General features: G+C 38.4%; 1 long non-coding RNA gene across 1 annotated transcript; it reads right to left on the bottom strand.

Moving 5' to 3' along the window:
• Positions 1-388: 388 nt before the first annotated feature.
• LOC134299632 (uncharacterized) lies at positions 389-9,049 on the bottom strand. The gene is made up of 2 exons (XR_010006865.1): positions 8,724-9,049; positions 389-1,975 (listed from the first exon to the last, which is right to left on the bottom strand). It is a non-coding gene; the product is annotated as an uncharacterized LOC134299632 (long non-coding RNA).
• Positions 9,050-24,781: the final 15,732 nt, after the last annotated feature.

Genomic DNA, 24,781 nt, shown 5'->3' with positions numbered 1-24,781 from the left:
GTTCTTTGGAGCCTAGCCACCTAAAATTTCCTCTGTTAATATAACCACTTTCCTCTAAATATCTTCAGTACCCATGCATGACTTTCTTCCAGTTAATCATCACATCAACCTTGTAATGTGTAGTGCGCTTTGTGAGTGAGTGAACATTTGAGTCTGGGCTTGTCTTCTCTTCATTTAACATTACATCTTCAAATGGCTCCTAATGCCTTTCTTCAAAAACATTAGATTTAATACCAATATCTGTTAGGTATTGGACATGCTTATACCTGGAAAATTAACATGTGGCAGAGAAAAAAATACAAAAGCAGAGCAGAGCAGAGGTAAAAACAAGCAACCAGTCTCCCTTTCCCTTTTAAAGAGTCATTTCCCTTTTAAAGAGACACCAAAATCAAAATAGCAAAAGTATTTACTCACAAGCATGTATGAGGTAGGTCATACAGGTAAAAACATCTTAGTTCCAAATATAGTTCAGGATACAGCAATAAATCATGCAGGCCTATCTTTATCAGGAACTACATCTCTCTCCAAAGAGCATGGTAGAAGATTGTGTAAAAGCCTCGTGTGTGCTTCCAGAGAGAGGACAAAGAAATTCCTCCTTTATATACTCAAATTCTAGATGCCTACGTGACTCAAGGCATGTCCCCAAAGATGCTCCCCTTAGCCCATATGCAAATGTATAAAAATATAAGAATTAAAAAATAAAAAATACACAATTTTGATGTTAAAATCTTTTACATTAATAACATAAAAATGTATTAAAACTTTAATCTTAAATAGACATGGCTCCTGTTCATATGTCACATATGCTAACATGTAAGACCCTTCTATAGCTCTCTCCTCTCTGGAAATAGAATTCCCAAATTGGAGAGCAGCGCTGGCCAGCGTTTGTCATGATTTCCCACTAGGGAAATTTGACTCAGCTTATGAACAAAACAATTCCAAGGTCATTTAATTTAATTCCTTCACAAAGACTGCTTTTTATTCAAAATAACTACAGTATAATGATATATATACTGTAATGATCCAGTAAGTGAAAGCTAGAAAGTAATGATCAGTAAACAGACATGAAATACACAGTTGTTGCACGACTGGACTCTATTAGCATTTACATTCCTACAACACTATACTAATACCTAATAAGCACATAATAATGCCTAATGACTAATAACAACAATAATTTGATTCCCTCCTGCAAAATGAGAGCCAGTCAATGATTTCTAAGTTAAATACCAAGAACTGGAGAGTAAACTGTCATTTGCAAATTATGATGAGCGTGCCTCATTAGCTCAGAAGCATCCTATCATGTACCTACTCCATCTGTATACTTCGCCCTTCCACCCTCTCCTCCATTAGAAGCTACATGAGTCGGGGACAAGTTATTATGTACAAATATCTGTTTTCTTTAGCAGAGCTGCCATGGTGCTTCTGGGTAAGCAGGAATAATGACTGTCCCTGTGCATTGTGGCCATCAACCACAAAGGACATGACACGGAATGAAATGCAATCTATCTTGATTTCTCTAAATGAGCTTCTTGCATAACTGCTTCCTCAGAAGCCTGTACGATGGAGAGCAATGACCTCATGTAAGTCATAAATAATCATTTTCATCATGATCTCTATTCCATGCACTCTTAAGAGTCAATTTCTGCACTATACTGACTATTCTTCACAAGGAGATAATTCAAAAACCATGTCTGTTCTTTTTACAACTTGAATATTGACATAAGCATTGCACTGGTGAACATGACGGCTATTCTATGTCTTGGAACACAACGTATTGTGAGCTCAATAAAGTCATGTTAAGGAACCCGTGGCTCTAATGTGGTTCTGGATCCTGTGGAAATTCTGGCATGATCCTGATGTTGTGCTGGGCCACTTTCCTTATCCAGATCCTTCTAAGTGGGCAGATGAAGAGCTGGGAATCCCCCCTGACGATGAAGAATAAGAATGAATTCCAAGACTCCTGGGAAGAGATCTGCAGAAAGAAACACTTCGTTTTATGTAGCATTTGAAACTGTAAATAAAGCTAAAATAAATTCCAAAAAAAGGAACCCATGGCTCTCCAGAAACTTTTGAACATCATGTCCCATCAGGCTGAACCAAAATGAATTTTATCTTACAGTTTGTATATTATGTTCAGACTCTAATGTTCTAATGTTTTGATGTTGATGTTTTATGCTGGTTTGTATGTTTATACTATTATACCTGTTTTACATTGGTTTAATTATGCAGTATTTTATTGTATGTTGAAACTGGGCTTGTCCCCATGTGAGCCGCCCTGAGTCCCCTCTGGGGAGATGGGAGCGGGATATAAAAATAAAGTTATTATTTTACCATGACACAGCAAACAAGATAGATATGCTGGATTTCGTATCACAAAATCACAAGTCAAACACTTCCCAAGTGTCTAGGACTCTGTGATGTATTTTTGGATGATGCATGCAGATCCCAGTAGGGTGGCCTTTTGCAGTTGGCAGATCATGATTTTGTCAATGTCTATTGTTTCCAAATGCCGGCTGAGATCTTTTGGCATGGCACCCAATGTGCCCATTAGCATTATGGAGAATCAAACCAAAACAAAGTCTATACTGGCTCAGTCATCGCCCAGGATAAAAAGGACCCCGGTGGATGCTGCTGATTCTGGACATCCATCAACAAGTGAGCTACGGAATCAAAATACAAATGAACAGTCACAGAAGCGGCAAAAATATACAATGCCAGAAAACCGCACAATTATGAAAGTTATTATTATTATTATTATTATTATTATTATTATTACTATTATCCAACTTCAGGAGAGTTACATATTCCCATCCTTTGTTTTAAAGATTGAACATTTTAAATTTCATATATATATATATATATATATATATATATATATATATATATATATATAATGTATATATGATTTCTATTCCACAGAGTGTTATTTTCTGTCTATATGCAATTTTAATTGTGGTATAATTTAATCTTCTTTTGAAATTTTTCATAGCTAACATATATTCCATATATGTGTGCCATTGTCTGGATGTTGCTGGACTACATTTCCAATGAGATAGCTAACTGAAAGGCAATGCAGATATTGGATTTCCCAAGTAAAGACTGTGAAAATAGTCAAGGGATGACATCTGGCTTCAACTGAATTCACATAAAGTTGTTCTCCTTTCTTGCTACTTTCCAGGCTTGACTTTAAATAAAGGGGTCCTTATTTAAACCAACTTTCTGTGTCTGGTCTTGTTATTCTGTGTTTGGTCATCAATGTGTTTTGAATTCTGAGACAACATGGTTTATGAAAGGGACTTAAGACAGTGCTAGGTTCTCCTGAATACCTGAAGAAACCAGAAAAATCTATGGGGATGTTTTGTTTTTTTTAGAAAAGTTTCTGCAATTCCTGCCTTAACTATTAAATCCCTTCCCTAAAAATTGTGAATCTTTCTCAAGTTCACCAAAGAATTTTGCTGAAGACGATCCTCACACCTTTGAGGCTTGTGAATACAGCTGCAAAATTGGGAGGGCATTCTTCAGTGTTATTTCCATCTCTCTGTAAAGATGGATTCTGTTTTATGAGACTATTCCTTCATGCTATAATGGCTGTGGTCTATTCTCAGGCACAACAAAGCAGACGGATGATGAGATCACAGCTGTTCCCAGCTGCAGTATACTTGCAGGGAATGACAGTGAAAACATGCCACAACATATATCATTGTGTGAGTAGGGAAATAAGTGATGAGTGTACGAACACATCAATACAGCTGTCAATATTTACTTTGAGGACACTGGCACAGACTTTTAGTGTCACCTTATTTATTGCCTTTAAATGGGTTTTATGGAGTATTAGAACTGCTGAATTAAACATGCAGTTGTATGAAAATGTGACATACAAAGATTAACATGTGCCATTAATCTATCCTTTATAAAATAAATGTATCCTTAATTAATTTTTTTTAAAAAACCTCATGATGTTCCCCCCTCCATATAAGCAGACAACTCAAAACTGTGTTGCTGTTATTTTTTCTTGTCTTACACATTTGAATGCCTTTTATTCTTTGTTTTTCTACTTGAGAAATAAAAGGAAGGCATACAAAATGATTTAGAACTGACCAGATTCACAACAGGTGAATGAAAGTGCTTGGTAATTCAAGAGGATCATTTCCATAAATAGCCTAAGGATTTTTGTAATAAGTTCCTCTGAAATCCATATGCTATCTGCATAGTAATTTTGCACATGTTGGAGGGGATTGGCATGTGAAAGATTCCCCAATGGCATATGATTTCTGACAGATCTCTTCCTGATTCCAGCCTATGCACATAAATAGGCAAAGTGAGATGTAGCTCACATTAGTGTATATTAATATGATGGAGGAGCCCTGGATGGCTCAGTGGGTTAAACCACTGAGCTGTTGAACTTGCTAACTGAAAGGTCAATGGTTCAAACCTGGGGAGTGGAGAGAGCTCCTGCTGTTAGCCCCAGCTTCTGCCAATCTAGCAGAAAAAAAGCAACTGTGAGTAGATCAATAGGTACCACTTGGCAGGAAGGTAACGGTGGTCCATGCAGTCAGGCTGGCCACCTGTCTTTGGAGGTGTCTATGGACAACACCGGCTCTTCGGCTTAGAAAGACATGACTAGACTTAATGTCAGGGAAAACCCTTTACCTTTACCTAGTATGATGGAAAGCTTCCTACAGAACAAGAGCATCTATTAAGGCAAATATCAGATGCAGTAATAGTGTTGCCCTATAATTAGACATTATATTAGGAGTGGGAAAAGTTTGACAATTCCAAAACAGAGAAAAGGGGTTCCTCAAAGTTTCTTCATATAGTCTTGCATAAAGAGTGAATGTTGTGTGGGGCCCTATATTCTTTGAAAGCTTGATAGTTTAAAAAGTTGGGTGTTAGTATGCAGGTATGGGCTCCATTGGGGCTGAAATGGATTGTCCCCAAGATGGAGAGTTGGAGGCAGGTCTTCTGAAGTTTTTGTACAAATCCACTACACATGATCTACTACCTTGTCACCCAGCTGCCGGAATCACCCCGCATCATCGGGGAGCATGGGGAATCTGGCATCCCATACTCCGCATCGCCCAATTCCTGTGTAAGTTGATCCCATGTAAAATTCAATCCCTTCAACCACATATGTTCCTATTGAAGCACCTATATATATATATAAAAATGTAATGTGCATTTTTCCCATGGAGTAAACAACAAAACCACTGAACCAAATCACACCAAATATTGCCACAAAAGACATAGTCATCCAATCTATGTCTTTCAATAAAAAAACCTAGAAAAATAAAGACTAAATTACAGAGCCGTTCTCCCCCTGGCTGCCAGTTAGAAGGGTAGGCCCCGCCCCCTTTGGGCCTTGCTCACTTCGTGTCCTAGCAACCACCTCAGCCACAATGGCTGAGGGTTCACTTAGGCCTCTTCCACACTGCCTATAAAATACAGATTTAAGGCTCTTCCACACAGCTATATAACCCAGAATGACAAGGCAGATAATCCACAGTATCTGCTTTGAACTGGATTAGCTTGAGTCCACACTGCCATATAATCCAGTTCAATGTGGATTTTTTTATAGTTGTGTAGAAGGGGCCTCATATAATCCAGTTCAAAGCAAATAATATAAGATTATAAATATAATAAATAAACATTACTGTGGTATAATGAAACAAAACAATGCAATCTCTAAAATCAGAATAATAAATAAAGAACCACACTCTGAAAATAGGGGAATTTCAGACAGGAAACAATCAGGGCCAGCTAATATCTCCCAAAAAAGAATTCCCCTGGGGAGGAAGTTGAAGAGGGAGAAAATGAACCATGAAAATGAATACAATCTGGTTCCAAGTATTATTTTTTTTTAAAAAAACCCTCTAAAATCAGAATAGTAAATAAAGAACAACACTCTGAAAACAGGGGAATTCCAGACATGAAACAATCAGGGCCAACTAACACCTCCCAACCAAAGATTCCCCCAGGGAGGAAGCAGCCAGGCTTTGAAGCTGAAAGGCCATTACATGTTAATCATTCCGGCTAACTGCAGCATCCATACTTGTCTTCAACACACACACAAAAGGAACAACCAGAAATATTGTACATTCACAAGCTTTGGGAAATAACATATACTAATTACCACCAATTCCTCAATACTTTATTTCCCATACCACCACACTTTGCTACAGCAATGCGTGGCTGGGCACAGGTAGTGTATTATAACCAACATTCTTAGTTGATTTTGTCATTCATTCTTTTACCAGTTCTTTTTCCATTTCAAATTTCAACATATGGTTGTACATTTTAGAGATTGCGTGTTTATTATCTATACACAATCACCCTTCTAATTCTGACTTATTTTGTTCAAAACTGTACACCTTTTTATCCATTTGAAATCTTTTTGAGAATTGTAGATGAGAATACCATTGAAAATACATTCCTCTCCTTATAGCTGCTCTGTAAATTCTCCTTGATGCATCTCTAACAAGTTTTGAAACAATAACCATATGTCTACTTGTTCTTTCTCTTTATAAAAGGTTTCTGGTGCTGAGATCCATTTTTGGGCACAGCGTGAGTTTGTATCCATTCCATATTCTCAATGAGGCACACCTCTGAAGAATACAAATTCTAACCTTGCCCAGCCTAACCTTGAAATCTAAGCAAGCCAAGGAACAAACCTACCTTAATGTAATCCTAAGAGTTACAACTATAAAATACTAGATTTTAAGAGTGGGTCACACCACACGACATTTCATGAGGTTTCCTTCTCAGTTAAATGCCTAATTCTCAACTAGTCAAATGCTAAATTCTTACTCTCTCTAAACCCACTCACCCCACTCTGGCATTGTGCAAAAACCCACCTCTTTCTAGAGTTTTAAATGTTCAGCTTATTTCATTAGGCGTCCTTTTGTTTTCTTCTGCTATATGAGAGGGCGTACCTGATCTAGCTTTTCAGTGCTATTCGTTATTTTTATGTCCCTCTTTCTGTCTCCTCTCTAATCTAAACAGCTCTAATCTTTTCAGTCTCACCTTTTCCAGGACTCCTTCAATGCCCCTAATCATTTTCATTGCCTGTCTCTGACATTCAATTTCTGTTTTCTTTTTACTTTTGGCAGGGAGAGGGAAAGAAAGCCAGGCTACCTGGGCCTGAAAAACCACATTTTGGGCAAAGATGCTGCAGTAAATTATATAACAGAGTTCTGTGTGTTGTCTTACTTTTTCTTCTCTTTTTGAAAATTTGTTTTCGTTCTCTTTGGCAATTGGAATGGAAATTTTGATTGTAAAGTCAACAATGACCTCCAGTACATATCTCTTCACCATGACATATACATATTACACATACAGATATATACAGAGAGAGAGAAAGTGGAGAAAGTGCAGACAGTACGCAAATTTTTTTTTAGCTTAGCTTAATTTAGGCTAGGGGAGGTTTGGAGGAATTCTGGAAGGGCCGAAGAAGCTAACTGGACAGCACAATGGCAGATTTAATTCACTGTTGGCTTATGAAATGCAATGTGTGTCCAAAGGCATTTGAATTATTCATATGCATTACAACCCATGCCCATTCCTACAGCAATCCATCTCCTTATCTTCTTTTTCTGTTTCCTCAGGTCTCATAGCATTACTGGATACAAAGCTAACCCTGTGCTATCGCTTAGCAACAACTCACTGCTAAGCCTTGGGCTGCTGTTTTCCTTTGTTTATAACTGGCCAAGGAGATGATGGCAGAACATTGTTCATCTGCAGAATCCTTTTTGAGACTTCAGCAAATACAGTTTGTGGATGAGTTGGTTAGGAAGCCTAACAGGAAGACATTTTGATGCTCAAGCTGTGTTTAAGTCTACTGTGAGCACTGCCAACATCAAAAATATTAAAAGTTAAAATGCTCTTGGCTACATGTAATCTTGCAGCAATATTGGCCTGAACTCTAATGCATTTGCTGGCAAAGTGATAACAACACAAATGACTCCATCAGTTGTCTGATTCACCCAGTTTGGTTGTATGTCATGGTAGAAGCCACCATCAGCCTGTCTTCTATAATTAATGGATTTGTACCCACAGTGCCTAGCTCCAGGATTATCAATTAATGTGGTTTCATACACATGGAATATTATCTGTTCTTCCAGATACTTGTGACCGACCCAGCTAGATGCAAACCACCAACCAGATATTCCAAATTTTCAAAATACGTCTTGCGTTTGGTGACTGCCTATATCTGCAAAAGGAAATGGGGTTTACAAGCATCTGGTTAGCAATATAATATATGGTTGTTGGACTGTGCTCAGCTGGGCAGATCACATGTTGTGCAATATAAAGACAGTGACACATTGTCAGATAAAGATAGGAGCAGCGGAAGATTCCCAAAGCAGGCAGATCAGCAAGCTGCTCATCTAAATTCACAAAATAAGGTTTCTTGCTCCAAATGATGTTTTGCTCACTTTCAAAACAGCAACTAGCTCTCTGTCAAACTTGAGAATGATATACTACAGAGCATTTTGCACAAAGCTGAAATCTTTTAAGTAAGTCTGTGCAACATCCCTGATGAGAAGCCAAACTTGAAATAGATTAGGTGATTTTATTCACATTTTTGCTAGAACAGTGCATACCTTTTTTGAAAGTAGCTTTTTTTCCCTTCTTTTTCTTTCAGACTTCAGCAGATGAACACAGGGTCAGAAGGCCAAAAGCTAGTCCAATTAAAAAACCAATAGAATTGAGAAGTTTATACTCACAGTTTAAAAAGTGGTGCACCAAAGTGAAGTGCTACATCTATCAGGCTGTGTCTGAGGCTGAAGGGGTTGCAGAAAGAGGAGAAAGGATGATAGGAGGCAAGAGAATAGAATTTCAGCCCATGATGCAAGCATCATTGCAAATTCAAGTGTGATAAAAGCAGTCGAAGGAGCAAACTCAGAGCATAGCAGGCACTTCAGTGTAGCCAATACTTCCTGGATGCACAGAACAAAAGATTTAGACTTCAGAAGTAATGCAAGGCACTGGAACTATTCACATCAAGAAATTAGTTCAATTCTAAAAGTTTGCATAGAAATCCAAATATTTCTACATATTCAAAAAAGAATTTGTGTCTTCTTTTTAAAAAATCATATGTAAGATAAAGAAAAACTGACATATTTCCCCAGTTGTGTCTATTCATTTAGATTTATGATACTGGATTCATCCAAATGTAATGTCTCTATTGGCCAAGTATTGAAAGGTTCAAAATAGTAATGCATACCCTCAGGTTTCTCCCATGATTTATTGCAATTGAAGAGCACATGCCCCTGCAAAAGAGAGAAATCTGAGGGCACACACAAATTGCATAAAATTTTTATGAGCATCTCTCCATATTTCTGGCTTTCTTTCATGACCCCGGCAACCCACTTCCTATGGCAATTGCTTGTACTGGTCCCGCTAGGAATCAAAATGGGCATTAAAGGAAATGGGCATTTCCTCTGATTAGCTCAGATATATATACCTTGGCAGTTAAATTACATCCTTATTTACCTTGCAAGGGAAAGTATGTATATAAAGATAACTACATCCTATTAGTAAGATTTTTTATCTCTGTCAAAAAACAATCTAGTTGGAGTCTCAGATTCCAACATCTGCTCTGAGCAATGGTTCAGATGAAGAGAAGGCTATAAGAAAGACAACTGGATTAGGAATAGTTTTAATTTTATGGACAGTGACAGAGGAACTGGTCCAATACCTGGGGCTGTTTTCAAACCACAGAGATAACTTAAGTAGCAACAAATTATAGCAGCAGGTCCCAAGTGTCTTCTTAAAGCTCTGTTCATTTGGATATTCCTATGGGTACTGGATTATCTGAAGGAAAGGCTGTGAAATAGAGTGGAAACTCTGGAGAGTGGTCCTCAGAATGTCCCTGATCACCAATGAAGTCTGAAACCCTCTCCTTGGAATCAGGAGGCAGCACTCTCTCCTAAGGATCATGTATATAGAATATTTGAGACAGTGGCCCCATTTTTTTGCAGAACTGGTTCTGGCACTTACTCAAAGTTACTGTCACCGATGGGATCCCATCGCATCTCCCATTCCTTGGCTATGAAACTCTGCAGTTTTACCTGGTGGTAAGATTGTCCCCACAATTCTTTTCCAAAAAATTGCCAATAAAAACCCATGACAGATTTGCCTTAGGGTTACCATAAGTCAGAAACAACATGAAGGCACAAACAATAATGCCATTTGTTTGTTCCAGGTATATAGAAAGTTTTACCTTCCAGCAAAGACACTTTCTGGCTCTAGTAGAGTCACCGAAACCATGCATACAGTTAAGTACTTGATATACTGTAGCAGGTGCGCTGTAATGTTTCCAACAGTACAAAGATTTATAACTATGTTTAACTTTGACTTCAGTAGCCTGATCACAGTACACAGTGAGACTATTTATGGTGTGCTAAGTTCTGACTTCCCTTTTTTTTAAAAGGGAAGTCAGAACAGGAAATTGAAGAAAACATTCAACAGTGCTTGGAGAATACGTTGTATTTTCAACATGAAAAGCTTGGTGCAAATAATCTCATGAATGCTTCTTTCTGCCAGAATTGGGCAGTACTACATAATTTATAATTTATTGTTTTATATATTATACTTATTAAAATATTTATACCCCACCATCTACCATCTATCAAAATGGCATGCAATAAAATCAGTTAACCAATTTAAATACGTAAAAATAATTTCAGCAAATTGAAAGCATGTGAAACACACAAGACATCTCAAATCCAGTTAAAGCAGCTGAGGATATTTGAAACCACCAATATAGATGAAATTCAAGTGAAAGATATGGGGTCTTGAATGACCTCAAATTATCCTCTCATTTCAAATAGCCTGGATAGCCTTAGCAACAGACACCCCCCCCTTATAATGAAAATGTTGTTGCCCAATGGGAAACACCTCTGACGCAGGACATCAAGCTGGACAAATATGCCAATTCGGCTTTCATTAAAGAGACCTGGTTGGGTGAAGCTCAGGGGGCAGTGGGAACTAACCTTTCCCAGCTCTATCTAACTGAATTCTCTGTCCATCAGCAGGCAAACCTGAGAGGGTTGAGAGGTGGAGTTGCACTGTGTTTTATATTGCTAAATTAAGATGCTTTTCATTGTCTACCAAGCAGGCTCTTCCCTTTAGCAGTATTGTGGGAGGCAAGCACAACACAGTCCTCTGAAAGGACAGTGCAGATGGTTGAGAATCTTGTCTCATATTTGTTAGAAATTAACTTTTTCATAAATGGATAACCATTAAAGTTCGAAGGAGCATGTAAGAGAAAGCAAACACCATTCCTGACTGATTTAACCCCCTATAAAGTTTCCAGAAATGCTTGTTCACCTGTGTCAGCTTATGATCCGTGTCAATGAGATGGCCAATCCATTCTGTGTTTAAATGATAGGCCCAGGATGGTGAAAACTTTTTCCAAAATTCATTCAGCACCCTGGACAGCTCCTTTAAAATCTGGAATGACTTCACTGACATAGAAGCCACCAGCTGCCACTGTTGCTCATTCTTCTTTGCAGCTCAAGAACACAGATGTGAATGCTACAAGCTACAAGCTCCAGGTAACAAAAATTGCTCACAATATGTATGTGCACAAGTAGTTGAAGCTAGAACTGGAAATGGGGAAGCCTCCAAAGCTTCCATCTGTTTTGCTAAGAAATGGGTTGAAATTCAAATCAAGCAAGATAGCATCAACCGATAATAACTGTGTTTCTCAACCACAGCGAGCACACATGGATGCAGTCATCCAAACCGAAGATGTTGGGAGGTTTTCTAGTGCAAACATGATAATAACTGGACCTTCTGCATCACAGCACTTATGTCAAATATTTAAATATAACACTGTGAATTGTGATTTAGCACTAATAGATGCAAAACTTCAATATTCTCAAGGCAGGAAAGCATCACAGCATTAATGTGAGTTTTGCTTTCCTATGGCTGGAAGACTTTAAAACACACATACAGAGCCATGAGCAATACTGCTAAGAATAGCATCAAGTAAACATTCAGGACAATGCATAATTCCAAACATGCTCATGGGATGTGTTGATTAAGTTCATTTGCATATTAATTCAGGAGAGAAAACATCAGCTCCTTCCTTGGGATAACACACACAGCTGAAGTATCATGGCACTGAAAAGCTCTGTTTGGTTTGGATTTTCCTCTCCCCACCAGGAACGAAAAAATAAATACATCTTGCCTTCCTAAGCAAAAACAATTCTTGCTCACTCAGACACATTGCAATGTGTAAACAGATGAACCACAATGGCTGGAGTTTAGAAGGAAGTAGATTATTCATTTATTAAATTGTCAATGTTCCCCCCTTTTCCTCTTTTCATCAGTTGTATTTCAGTTAATACTTGTTTCTTTTTCATCTCTATTTCCCCCAACATTTCTCCCCCTACAACTTGCTGGCATTTACTTGATGTTATGGTGCACATTCATGAGCCTAAAGTCGAAAGTGGACATATGTGTTTCCAGTTAGAGGTGAATGTATCTCCATGAAGTAGAAAGAAAGTTGCTAACATGACAAGTAATGACACATCAACCTAGTGAAAAATTCATTGAAAAGAGGGCTATATCCTATCTCTAACTGCTAGGTGCAGCTAGAGGAGACCCATCAAATAAATTATGGAATAGTAAGTCAACACATTATTTCAATGAATGTATAATAACTGGGTATAATATCTGGATTCAGGTTTAAGAGTCTTGATCCAAGCACTAGTCACATATATAAGTTCCATGAATTCCTGTAGAACTGTAAATCTGTAACAGGATAACATCTGAATTTTGAAATACAGATGGGGAGTCAAGGGAAATAGTGATCTTTGCATAAAGGAAGACTTTGCTAAGTGGTTTGTGTTCATAGGGTTCTATGTTTAGTAACCAACATTTCTGGATGGAAGGGTTTCATGGAATAAGGCAAGATACATTTTTGTCTGCCTAAAATCATAGAAAGCCATGACTAGCTAGAGATTGGGCTGGAGTGGCATTAACAATAATCTGAGTCACCATAAGGCAGCTTCACATAGTTGTAAAAATTAGAAGAATGGCAGTACTTCTTTTCATACAGCAACATGGCCCTATCTGACACCATGCAGATAATCTGCCAGAAGCTAAAGTAGATATAGCTTAGCTATTATAACTTCGATTGGCAGGGAGTTCCACAGTCAGGGTGCTGCTACACAGAATGCCCTATCATGTGTACATGCCGGCCTAGCCATATAAGGTATTGGGATACACAACAGGTCCACTGCTAAGGATCTCAAATTTGGCACATACTAGGAAGAGGTGGTTTTTTAGATATCCTGGATGTAAACCACATACGGCTTTGTTGGTCAATACTGGAAATAACTACATCTAGTCTCTGGGCACATATCCCTTTGGAAATAAATGGCAATCATAACCTTATTGAAAAGGAAAAATGATGTCATATCCGTTTGGCAAATGTCAATCTCCATGAACATGTGGAGATCACCTTTTCAAAACCACTAGTCAAAAAAAGCATGACTTTGTTAGAAATTAAGCCTTTGAACAAGTGATATTCATAAGCATTCATGTCCCTCATAAAAATGGCAAAATCAATGTTGTTTTTTTTTGGGGGGGGGGTATTATTTTTTATATTTTCAAAACATAATGTCTCAATGGATAGAGAATACAAAGGGCTGAGTGTACCTTGAATTGATTCAAAAGCAAATGAGAAACCAGTGTAATCCTAATAACACCATCTTTAAGATGAAAATCCTGGACATGAAAATTGTCTCTGCTGAAGATCTCGAATTATGGACAGGCTCATATGGGAAAAAGAGCAACAACCCTCTTTTCTGACAGACTCACTCATCTTTTACAGCTGCCTGGCAGGCAGGTCCCAAATCCAGTGGAGATGGGGAAGAATATTATTTCAGTTCATGCAAATTTGCACATTTCTGAATATATAAGTTGAGAAGAACTTGAAGTTTAAAATGTTTGGACTGAACTTAATTGATTATTCCATCCTTACTTTAGAGAAGGAAGCATAACTGTGTATGTGGTTGAGCCTTCAAACTCTCTGTTGACTTATGGCAACCCCATACATTTCATAGGATTTTCTTAGGCAATTAATAATGCTCTGAAAAATAGCTTTCAGAACCCGGTTCTCCTTAGCAGCCTTCCATCCAAGAACTGGCCTACTTAGTTTCAAGATCAGATAAGGTCTGTTGCCTTCCCAAGATTAATTCTATGGGAAAATGCTGGGAAAATGGTGGAGTAGAAATTATATCCTGGTATTTTATTTATTTATTATTGTTTCTTTCTAAAAGGGGATGGGGCTTTTCCCAAATAGACCCATTGCAACTGAAACAAAAAAAATCAGCACATTGTCATAGCAGGGATTGGTATTTAGCTGAATGCAAAATACCTGCTTGGAGACCAAATATAAATTTACAGATGCACACAGGGGAAGAAGATAAGAGAGAATGGAAATTATAAGGTAACATTTATGATTTATGAGAAATTCTTCATTTTACTGCTAATCATAATGGACTCCAGCTGCTTATAACCTTATTGTAATCAAAAGGGGTCCATTCATTTCCCACATGGTTATGTGCATATAACTCTTACTATCGGCAGTATGAGCTATGCTCTTGCTGTGCAGGGCAGAAAGGTCCCATACAATTAAATCATTTGCTGTAGCTGTGTGGTAAATGATTATAGCACCTAATAGCATTATAATTATCGCTGACAATATACAGTTTTAATTTCAAATAAAATTTGCAACAGTGAACCTTTGGCATCAGGGTAAGGAGGTGGGGGAGAGAGATTGCCCTGCAAGAGAGTTACTTTTCAGACCAGATTGCGAGCTCGTCTCAAGTCTGTTTTTTGTTCCAGAATAAGCATCTTCTTACAGAATGCTTTGTCTCTGCCTGCAACACATCTTGGTAGTAACTGTGGAAAACTGCAGGCTGGAAAATAAGCATTCTTCATTTGCAGCTTATTCATCTGATTCACTAGCACTTGCATGGTCCCACTTCACTTTATTCTTTCCAGTAAATCCACTCCTCAACTCTACAGATGGGAGGAAAGTCATTTTTGGGAATACATATTTCCAGGCCTCTAGCTATACAGCAGTTTCCTTGGTCATGCTTCTGCATTTCTGTGCCTCTGTATTCCATGCTTTTTTTTCCAGATTCTTGCAACTCTATACACTCTTCTACCTGCTTCTTGACTCCCAGGATGGTCTATTTGGCTGCAATTCTGCTTTTTTCTCACCTTGGTCCTGGCCTTCCATTTGGCTGCATCCCTGACTCTGCTTTCCCAATGACTCCCATCTGTTCCTACTGCTGCTTCATTCATGGCTCATTACAATTTTATGGTTTGTAAACCTTGCCTGATCATTGAAGCTCTAATTCTACATATGAATATAGGACACTGATTTTAGTGAATCAAATCATTCATTCATAGTACCCAGTACTTTCTACTAATTGGCTAAAAGTACCTAAGAGTTCAGGTAGATGCATTTCCCATTCTGATATCAGAGTTCCAAAAGGCGCTTTCCCTCCACTACAAGGGAGGAAAGCATCATGTGGGTAGAGCCACCCGCACTTCTGGCCCCAAAAACCCATGTTGCCACACATTGCCACCCTTTCTGCCAAGTGATGGGGTGGGAAAGGGTGCCAAGACACCCTTTCCCACCTTCCATGTGTGGTGAGAGGAGGAGAGAGGACATGCAGGGTGCCACGGGTCACCCCACAAGCCTTCCCTATTGCTGGCAAAAGCCGGTGACATCGAACAGCCCAAGTGGGCTGTGTGACAAGGTCCTTAGTCTCACAGTGCTAGGTGTCCTATGTATGCATCCCTGGATTAACAAAGATGCTGATTTCTTTTGGCCCCTTTGTACCTTGTGGTAACAAAAACAATGAACTAATCAATAAACTTTGTAGCTTCTCTTTATATATAAAAGACAGAAAACGTCTGCGCTTGATTTGGTTTTTCCAATGTGTTACAACTCCATTGTTTTCATCTCCCCAGACCATTAAAAGTAATCATCAGAGGGTGTTTCATCTCCCCAAGCCTTTAAAGGAATCACCAGAGGATGACAGGCATACATCTTGTGCCCTTTTGCACACAGACCCTTTTGGCACATGAAGCACAAGCTTTTCAAGCATTGGTCTAAGCACATGGAGCCTTTTATTTTGAACTTCCCATAGGGTAACATTAAGACCATGATTTGCCCCACCCAAAGGTGTCTTCTTCACTGTAGGTGACAGCACCCCAGGTTAAGAACACTTTAAATATTAGCAAAGACAGGCAGAAGCAAAAAGGAATTTGAAAGGAGCAAAGCAAGTGAAAAACGTATTCTCCAACCACAGAAATCTTAAATGTTTCCCAAGCAAGAGAGGCAGAAACAACTGATTCAGTAGATTCACTCTGGGCCATATTTTCATGAACATGTTTTGAGTATCACTGAGACCCAGAATGATTAGTCCCAAGCTTTGTTCCTAGAGTTGTGATCCGTACCATCCATTACATGGAAAACACACCACTGTGGGGACTGATTTTTAAAAACATTGCATCTTTGTTATTAAAAGAATTAACATGACTAGTACCATCTCAAGGGTTCACTTCCCTTTTGACTGAAATATCAAGTGGTTCTTTAAACCGCTGTGATAAAAAGTATATTTTCTAGTTGAAATGGACTGAATGCCAGTCAACATTAATTTCTTTAGGCCAGGTGGACAAAATATTAACAAAAGCCAGAGGGGGTAGAAATGGGGATTTTTTTTTGTATTTTCATTTACATCTCTCTTAATCCTACTTTTCTTCTGGGCTTTCTAATGGAAGTCGCATTGTACTGGCTATTGAGAAAAGTAAAGTACCCCTGATGCTCTAATTCAACAATTCTGCTTATTCATAGTTAATCCGGGATGTGATAAACACATGACAATATTCCAAACACTAGAGCAGTCAGCTAAGAAAGACATATTATTTACAGCTCTCAACAAGCTTCTTACAGGGCTTTATGTTAAAGTAAATGAACTATCTCTGCAACATCTAACCAAAATCACACCAGAAAGTGTTCAGATCTGGTGGTGCAAAACTTACTTACTTACTTACACATTATGCTCTGCCTTCCTTCCAGTATGGGATATACAGTGGCTTACAATAATTAACTAAAACAAGGTTCAGCTATCTTTATTCATGCAAACACACTTCTGGCCACCACCATACTGAGCAGAAATTTGAAACCTGTTCTCCATAGCTCTAATCCAAAACTCAAGCCGCTACACCAAGTTTGTGAATATGTACAATGCTTAAAATATTTGGGAAATCCTTATATCAAAAGAATAATTATATTACTACCGTAATTTGACTGCACTCAAGTTTTAAAAAGAGATGTAATTTTAGAATTGGATCCAAACAAATGTAGGGTGATGATAGAGTGCTAATTCTGACTTCAATTAGATATTATGGAGTAGTTTCATAGGGTGGTCATGACTCCTACAATGAAAGGTTTTACAGTGTTCTAGTACCAATTAGGGTACAAGTCATGTTATAGCTGATGTCTCATGAAGAAAATAACAGAAAACTCTTTTACAAGAATAAATAACACATTTTGTTCTCTTTGGGGTCAGTTTGTCTTTTTGCAATGTTTATTAGCATCAGAACACAGTGTTCCCATAAAGCACCCCAAACTAAGGCCCGGGGGCCGGATGCGGCCCTCCAAGGTCATTTACCTGGGCCCCGCCCTCAGTATTAAGACAGGCTCGCCCAAAGTCTGAAATGACTTGAAGGCACAGAATACCAACAATCCTACTTAACTTGACTATCTCATTGGCCAGAAGCAGGCCCACACTTCCCATTGAAATCCTGATAGGTTTATGTTGGTTAAAATTGTTTTTATTTTTAAATATTGTATTGTTCTTTCATTTACTAATATTGTGCTATGGTAATAAGTGAATATATTGTGTATACATATAATATTGATACTAATATTATAATGTAATACAATATAATACTAATAATTATACAATATAATAACATTAATTATACATTATATATTAAATGTAATATTACTAATAATATTATGGTAGTGGTATAGGACAATATAGTAATATATAATGCTAATATTGTGCTATGCCAATAATATAATATATTGTATGTACATACAACTTGTAAGCTGCTCTAAGTACCCTTTGGGGTGAGAGAGGGTGGGGTATAAATGCAGTAAATAAATAAATAAATAGTTGTTGGTTTTTTCTTTTCTTTTTGCACTACAAATAAGACATGTGCAGTGTGCATAGGAATTTATTCGTATTTTTTTTCAAATGATAATTCGGCCCCTCAACAGCCTGAGGGACCATGAACTGGCCCTCCACTTAAAAAGTTTGGGGACCCCTGCCATAGAGAAACAATGAAGAATGAAGTTAAAAGATGTTCTAAGTTAGAATATTGAGACCAAGGAACATGGTATACAAATATATACCTACCTAATCTTACAGTGTGGGGCTAGTATGGTTGTGGTTGTGCATTCGTTCACCCTTTTGGGTGCACATTGAGATAGTCAAAATATAGGGTTCATTATCATTTTTATCAGGTATCCATTGGGTGGGGGTATCTTGAAACATATCCCCTTCATATGGGAGTTTCACTGTAGATAGAACTTGTATGGCTTATTAGACCATATTGATGTGTTATATCCTGTCTCAGATTCTGTGAATGAATAGGAAGAAAAGAAGAATCTTGGATATAAAATGAGAAAGGCACAGATGTCATTGACATTGATGAGATTATAACAGAACATGATCTCATTCTAATATTATAACTTTTCAAATATTATTTCAGATTTACACACACACACACCTTTTGTCACATCTCCCTTTCTTCCTTAGTGATTGAGACACGGCACAGGCACTGAGTTTCTAAAAGAAAAAAATCTATATATTCCTAGCTATTTGCACTGTGCCAGAACTTGAGCTGAATACTAAACACTTGATCTAACCATGCATTTCAAGAGTCACTTTGGTCAAAATGTCTGAATAATATTAGTTAATGCAGCATTAAGGTACAGCACACTTGACAGCTCTGTCAAATTATGGGTTTTTCCGCATCAGCAACTTGCTGGAAAATAATGTCTGTTTAATGTACATCTCACTTGGGGAAACTATAGACTCAAAGAGCATCACAACACAACAGCAAGAAGCTGGTTTAATAACTAGTCTATTCCTTGAGAAACTTTGACTCTTTTAACCCTGCAAGAGGGGGCAAGAACCACTAAAAACATTTTTATCACCATCATGAAACTATAATTCCTAGGACCCTCTGAGAAAAGCCATCTAATTTAAAACAGTAGTGATATAAAATAGTAATGTGGATGTGCCTATAATGTGTAGTGGACTTAAAATAAATATCCACCAATTCAGCTAGTGCTTTGGGGAAACAATAAACATAAATGCGATTCCAGGCTGCACAAACTTTGGGGGTCCTGAATCCCTCAGTATGACTTCAGTTGGTGAGGCCAATATCAATCCACTTTTAATTTTCTAAAGGGGACCACAGACATTTGAAATGGCATATCTTCTTGATCTCAAAAATGACAGCTTTCTGAACATATGTTCTGCTGATGTTCAAGCCCATGCTATCCAATAACTTATCTAAGGTTGTGCTTGTCCCTGGTGTGACTACTCAGCCTTACTTTTGTCTAACTTAAGGTTGCCAGATCAGGACTATCTCAGACTCTGATATTTCAGACCCCAGATCTGAAAACTAATGACAACACCTTATAATGTTTTAGGGGCATGATGTTACAGAATTGATATCACAAGGAGCAACCCTGGTGACGTCATTAAACACGAAATCCTAAGCATCAATCATAGTTGAACAGAGTACTCCATTCACATTTTTTTAAAAAAAAAAACACTAAATCAAGAAAGGAGGAAAAATATATCCATACACTTTTCAAGTTAGTCCTGAATTCCTGACTTCCTAAGATTACTAACCATGAGATATGGGAAGCTATTCTGGCCACTTACTGCCCATTCCTTTGCATGTCTACCTAGAAGCAGGGGATTTTTTTTCCTATGCAAGTATGGGCAACTCTGGGGCTTGAACTGAGAACACCAGGGCATGGCTGGTATATAATCTAGTGACCTGTCGAAGATAATATATTACAAACCTTAGAAACTGGGTTAAGCTTAGAATAATCCTAGGCTACTTTGGTTTATACTTTGGAGGGGGATTTGCATTTCTTGGGGGAGCGTGCACTGTTTGACCACCTATGCACTGCCCTAACTGACAAAAAAATGGGTCATCAAAAAAGAGAGGAAAAACAGGAATCGGGAATGCATAGCACTTATATGTACTAATCTAATAAGTGGCACAGGGTTGACAACAGTGTAGAGCTCAGGAGTCACATCCATTTCCTATCACCAACACCTACGCTCTGCATGCATAATGCAAACTGATACCTCTGTATGCCACTAAAAGTATGCCAGCTAAAGAACCTATGCTCCAAGGAGAGTGCAAAATAGCAAAAGAAATATCTCAGCCCAAGTAGATGTTGACCACAAGGAGTCCAAACTGGGGAGAAAAAAGCAATATGGAATTAAATCTTCCAAACAGAAGTTCCATTACCAGTCACTGGAGTACAATTGTGTGATCTCTGCACAGAATCATGGCTCCTGGTATTCATTTTTAAAATTATGTTCCACGTTTTCAGCAACTAGGTAGTGACAATACATACAGATGTTTATTAGTTATTGAACATAACTAGTTTCAAGTGGACAGGTAAGCAAATGAGTTTCTGATTTTTCTACATTTCTGACACTTTCATGGGCGATACTTTGCTTAGCAATTTGGAATTTGCACATACAGCTCCCTCTGGCGGCCCTTTAGTTAGTCCCTTAGGAAAAGCCTATCCCTCCATCTGATCTGGCCCTTCTTTTTCCTCCATGGCCAAACCAGAGGGAGCGGATTAAATGAATTAGCATCTGCTTACTTATTAAATTCTGCTCTAATTAATCACAGATTGAGCAGTAAATGAAGTAGTAAGTAAAAAAATAGGGGAACAGGGAAGGGGTGTCAAAGTGAGTGATGGCTCACACAGCTAATCTTCCTCATTGTTTGGAAGGCTGGTTATGCTGATGATGTTTGTGGCTTTTACGCTTCCAGGAGGGTCAAACTACAGAGGGCATGAATAATGTCTTCACATCTCAAATGTGGGATAGGGAATTCAATTCCTACCCTCCACCCCATGGCCTTCACGAAGGGAGGAAATCTCTTTTGGCCTAATATTTGCTTTGGGGAGGGAAAATCCCCGCAGTGGCTCTAATGCAGGAACAAGTTTCAGAGGAGGATGTTTATTAAGAACCACAGCAAGGCAGGGAAGGGATGGAGCCACATTTTATGCCTTCTCTGAAGCCATTGATTATCAACCCAACTGGTGCAATTTGCATTTAGAAAAATTTGAACATTAGAGGCAAAAGGCACACTCAAACCCTAGTTTGGCCTTGAACGGTATGCTTTTCTCTGATAAAGGACTACTTTCCTGCTCCCTGCTTCTAATCACAGGCACCCCAAATTTACTGTCTGGTGCATTAGGAATCAGCATGCTTGTTTTTCCCTAAGTGCAAGTGGCTTTAGTAGCACAGAAGAGACAGAAGAGAGACAGAGAGATTTATTGCTGAAGGTGAACAAATTAGCAGCAAGCAGCACTGAAACCCAAAAGGACTTTTTTGTGGCTCCAATCACAAGATTTCAAAGAATTCCTAAATCAGTTATCCATATCTACAATCCTATGTACAGTAGAGTCTCACTTATCCAACATAAACGGGCCGGCAGAATGTTGGATAAGCGAATATGTTGGATAATAAGGAGAGATTAAGAAAAAGCCTATTAAACATCAAAATAGGTTCTGATTTTACAAACTAAGCACCAAAACATCATGTTATACAACAAATATGACAGAAAAAGTAGTTCATTACACATTGATGTTATGTAGTAATTACTGTATTTACGAATTTAGCACCAAAATATCACAATGCATTGAAAACATTGACTACAAAAAAGCATTGGATAATCCAGAACGTTGGATAAGTGAGACTCTACTGTATATCATTCTTAATCATCTACAGCTAAGTTTCTCGACAACACAATTAAAATTGCTACTTTCCCACTACATATGCCCTCTCTCTCTCTTGTCAATCTGATAGTAATTGTAAACAGGCCCATGAATAGGGAAACACATATTTACATTTGTGCATGTGTGTGTGTATAATCCATGGTCTTTGCCCTGCTGTATGAAAGCATGCATTTATCTTCCAGCATACATCTTTATCAACATAATAAATGTATTACAGGTTGAGTATCCCATATCTCAAATGCTTATGACCAAAACAGGTTTCAATTTTAGATTTGGGAAGGAAGGAATTTGGAATACCTGTGCATACGTTGTGAGATATCTTGGAGATACACCATCCACCACCAAGTTTAAACACACAATTTCATGTATTATCTGAAGGTAATTTTATACAGTCACTTCAATAATTTTGTGCTGTGTGCATTGAGCTGATAGAAAGCAAAAAAAAAAAGGTCATTATTTTGAAATTCTTGATAAAGGATGCTCCACTTGTCCCAATAGATAGATATTGGAACCTGTCTCATGGTTGGCATGGCATAATGGCTTGAATGTTAAAGACTGAAGGAGGCCAAGTGTTGAATCCCAACTAAGTCATGGAAACTCCCTCTGTGACCTCTGTCAAGTCATACTCTCTCACCTTTAGAGGAAGGCAATGGTAAAATTCTTTTGAAGCAACCTTGCGGAGAAAACCCTACCCTATGACAGTGTTGCCATAAGTCAGAGCTGATGACCAGACATACAACAGCAAACTGTCCCTTGTGTTGTGTATTCTTCAGTTTCCCATCATTACAAGGAACCCAAGATTTTAGACATAAGACCAAACTTATTTCACACAACACAATTATTAGTACTTTAACTGCCATGTCTTCATCCTATGTAATCTAAGGATTTATAATTTGGTAAGGTAGTAAGACTTGTCTATCACAAAACTCTAATGCTTTGCCAAACTAAAAATGTCAGGACTCTGTGAAATGCAGCAATGGGAGTTTAAGTAGCGTCATAATTGTGTAATACGAAAAAAATAGTTGTTCATGGTTTCCACAGTGTACAGTGTGAACAAAATAGCTGTCTTGCCCATAGAACAACCCGGGGAAGCTTTTATTAGTCCATGCAGGAGAGCAAATGTTCTTTCATATATATTTTTTCAATTTTCTGCCTTTTACAGAAATTCGCAATATCCAGTTGTGAGAAGATGCAGAATCTTCCTGAGAACAACTGTGAGGTTAGAAGGGAACTCAGCATCTCACAGTGATCTTTATTTTTTGTATTTTGCTTTTTCCCATTTTCCAACCCATGACCAGCTTTACATCCTACCTCTCCTCCTAAAAAACAAAAGGCAGGAGGACAAGGAAAAATGCAGGGCAGAGGTTGTTTTAATAACCATGAAAGGATAGGATGCACCATATTAATCTTATTCACAGTAGCACCCTGAGCTTTCATCTTGATCCTCTGTGGTGCAAATAGCAGGTAGGGGTGTACACAGGTGCAAAGCATTACATTTGCCATTTCTCTGGCCTCACACCTAGGTTCTCCACCTCTCACCACTTGCAGCAGCTACTCAGCATTTAACTGAGTGCTGAAAATGTATGTGTGTTGCAAACACAGCCAGAAGGATTGAAGAGCGATGCAGAAAGCAATGTTTACAGAGAGTTCCTTTGGGACAAGGGATTGGGAACAGAATTGGGGGGGGGGGGTTAAACTCCTCCAAAAGACTCCCTCATTTCTTAAATAACACATTTGGTCCCATCTACTCTACATATCTTCTCAGACACATTCTACATTCAAGTTATCCAGCCACAGAATTTGACAGATTGAGATTAACTCCTGACGACTCTATCGCATACTGTGTCTTATTAATTCTAGCCTCTTGCACTCTCAGGGCTTTGCATCACAATCTAGCCAGATTTTCTTTCATGGGGTATTTAGAGAAGGCTCTGTCTGTTCTACTCTGTACTAAATGCAGAAGGCAATCCTAAGAGGAGCACAGTTAAGTATGCAAAAAAAAAAAAAAAAGCCCCAACCCATGGTGGGTTTTTTGTTTTGTTTTGTCAGGCTGCAGAAGAAATATTGTTTTAGCTTAAATGGCACACGAGCTACAATGAGAGGCTCATCTGATGGAACATGCCGCTGTGTACAGTGAGAACTAATTTCAATCATGACATGCCTTAAACAAACTGGGCAGGGAGAGGCGTACCCCTGCTTGGAATTTACTTAGCTGTCAAGAAAGGCAATTATCCAAACTCGTGTAGGGGCAATTACCTAAACATGTGTTCGATTGTGAAAGTGCCTGCACACAGCTGCTGTTATAAAGCTTACTGAGCTGTCTTTAAGCTGCAATCCTGTTGAAATCAGTTCCCAGCTGACACGGGGCACACAGAAAGTCAGGCTGCCCAGGTTTCAGTGTTGTCAACAGGAATGCCAGTGAAGTCCATGGAAGGACCCATCAATACTAGGTCTTCCTGATTCCAAAGGGACAGCAGCATTCTCATGATGCTTGCTGGATTGCCTTGTCTCAACATAATATGGGATTGGATGGGAAGGATCTTCTGCCCTCTCCTCAACATTTACAAAGATATATACGTATGTAGCAGAACCTTGGTATCGGATGCAGTTTCCTACCTGCCCTCTGTGGATACCATAATTCATGGATGATCAAGTTCCACTACATACACT

This window comes from Anolis carolinensis, chromosome 5 (genome assembly GCF_035594765.1).
Source record: "Anolis carolinensis isolate JA03-04 chromosome 5, rAnoCar3.1.pri, whole genome shotgun sequence".
Lineage (NCBI taxonomy): Eukaryota > Metazoa > Chordata > Lepidosauria > Squamata > Dactyloidae > Anolis > Anolis carolinensis.
This window is presented reverse-complemented; position numbering and strand designations above follow the sequence as displayed.